This window comes from Cucurbita maxima, unplaced genomic scaffold, assembly GCF_002738345.1.
Source record: "Cucurbita maxima cultivar Rimu unplaced genomic scaffold, Cmax_1.0 Cma_Scf00104, whole genome shotgun sequence".
NCBI classification, from domain to species: Eukaryota; Viridiplantae; Streptophyta; class Magnoliopsida; order Cucurbitales; family Cucurbitaceae; genus Cucurbita; species Cucurbita maxima.
In genome coordinates this window covers 93,653-95,798 of record NW_019272120.1, presented here as the reverse complement: position 1 = coordinate 95,798, position 2,146 = coordinate 93,653, and the positions used below count along the sequence as shown (strand labels likewise).

Below are 2,146 nucleotides of genomic sequence, written 5' to 3'. Positions count from 1 at the left end.
GTTTGCCACATAATCCCACAAATTTGAGTGGAATTTTGAGTGTCAAAATTTGGTAATCTCAAATTTGCATAAACATGCAAATATGACTCTACAAATAGATCATGGTGCATGGAAATTCTACTCGAAAAACTTTGAGAAAATCTTTCAAAACTCTCTCTTTACATATACTAAATTCCTATCAAGTTTCGTCACTGACTGGATTCCACAATCCCGTTCTAAGGCCGAAGAATAGTAGGAAAGACACTAGTGGTGGTTCGAAACCGATTCGTGAGGAAAAAGGAATTTGAACTACAAAACGTTAGTACTCAAACTCCTTGAATTTTAATGCTTTTGAACATGCTAGCTAATTTACTATAATTAATGTACTTAGAGTGCCTAAGATCCAAATTGCTTCTGCACGTGTTATAATAACACCATCCGTTATAATATGTGAATTGTATGATAATAATTATGGTACGAGGTGTTCAAGGATATGTTTGAGATAAGATACGAGAAGGATGCACAAAACGAAATGTAATGATAGGAGTAAGCTACGTTCATGAAACGTTAAGGTTTGTGCTCTTGTCGAACTTAGCCCTATTCACGGGATCTTAAGCTTTGTGCTCAAATAGTCGCTAGTCGGAGACCTAGTGGTACCTGGTAACGTCTAACTGTTCCTAAGATTAGCAACTACCTGCCACTATGCCTCACTAGGCCGAGTCAGTAACTACCTGTTTTACGCCATTGCAGGCTCAGATCAGTAAAACTACCTGTCTTAAGAACAGTAACTACCTGTCACTATGTTGCTCGGCTGGATCAGTAAAAAGGTCATGGCTCGTCCCCTAAGCACCTCTAACGGGTTACCACAGTAATATACTATGATTACCCTTAACCCCTTGTGGGTGACTACTAAAACGGTACACTGTCATCTACGTAATTCATAACTTATGATAACTAGCACATAATAAATGGTCCAACTCACAAGGGGCAACAATGGCTACCCAAGCCCCACCACACCCAATGCCTAACAAAGAATCACGGCAACAACACGTCACCATGCTAAATCACGTAATAACCATCTAGTTCAACATAAAATCATACCATTCCATACGCCTATAAGAAATTTCACATTCATGCCAACGAAACTATATAACCATAACGACAATCAAAGTATAACCATACACATTATCGAAGTACCACCTCCATGAACTAAATTTATCCATCCCTAAATACGGTACTAAATTATTTGCCCACAAACCCAAACCGACGCCTGCAAGAAATTACATAGAAACTTGCTCTAGATGGTTACTTACTTGATCGTAGACTTCCCGAAACTTTATCGAGTCTTCAAGTGTCCACTTGACTAAGCTACTTGGACATTTTCCTATAAATAAGGCATTATGGAATGTGTGAGCCAAGTACCTAAATCTGAATAAAGACGAATCAAATGGTGTGAAATGAAAAGAAAAATTCGGGTTTCAGTTCTGTATAGGTGAGTCGAGTCAAGTCGGTCCAACGGGTCGGGTCAGGTCGTGCCCCACGATTTTCGGCCTCTTCTTCCCACCTTCTTCTTGATCTTTCTTTCCTCTCAGCACCCCATGTATTCTTCTTCATGAGGATTCATCAACTTCCCTTGATCATAACCTAGGTACATCGACCCAGTGAAACGTATTAGGGTTTTCGGGAAAGGAGCAATGAAAATCACACCACTAGGACTTACCGTCGGCGTTCTCCCTTCTTGAACCTTCGTCGTTCGTCTCCTCTGCTCCACCCTCTCCTCTATTTTTCTTCTTCTTTTCTTTTTTTTTTAAACCCTAAAAGAGTAGTACAGCTGGCCTTTCTATCTCCTCACTTAATGCCAGCTATACGACTCTTACAGAAACTCTTACCTTCTACTACTTTATCGCTTCTTTTACTGCTTTCTGTATTATTTCTTTCTTGTTTTCTTTAAGAGTATGACACTTCGGAGAAATCATGGCTACGTTTGATAGACATGAAATGCCTCAAAATGTACTATATGGGGATGCAACTTGTAATAACAAAAAAAAAAAAAATAATAATAATAATAATAAATAAACAAATAAAAAATTATTATAAACAAAAATTATTATTATGTTAAAGAAAGTAATAATAAATAAATAAATAAAAACCATTATTCCCTCCTTTC

General features: G+C 37.8%; 1 long non-coding RNA gene across 1 annotated transcript; it reads right to left on the bottom strand.

Moving 5' to 3' along the window:
* Positions 1-1,530: 1,530 nt before the first annotated feature.
* On the bottom strand, positions 1,531-1,792 carry LOC111473135. The gene is made up of 2 exons (XR_002715557.1): positions 1,700-1,792; positions 1,531-1,623 (listed from the first exon to the last, which is right to left on the bottom strand). It is a non-coding gene; the product is annotated as an uncharacterized LOC111473135 (long non-coding RNA).
* Positions 1,793-2,146: the final 354 nt, after the last annotated feature.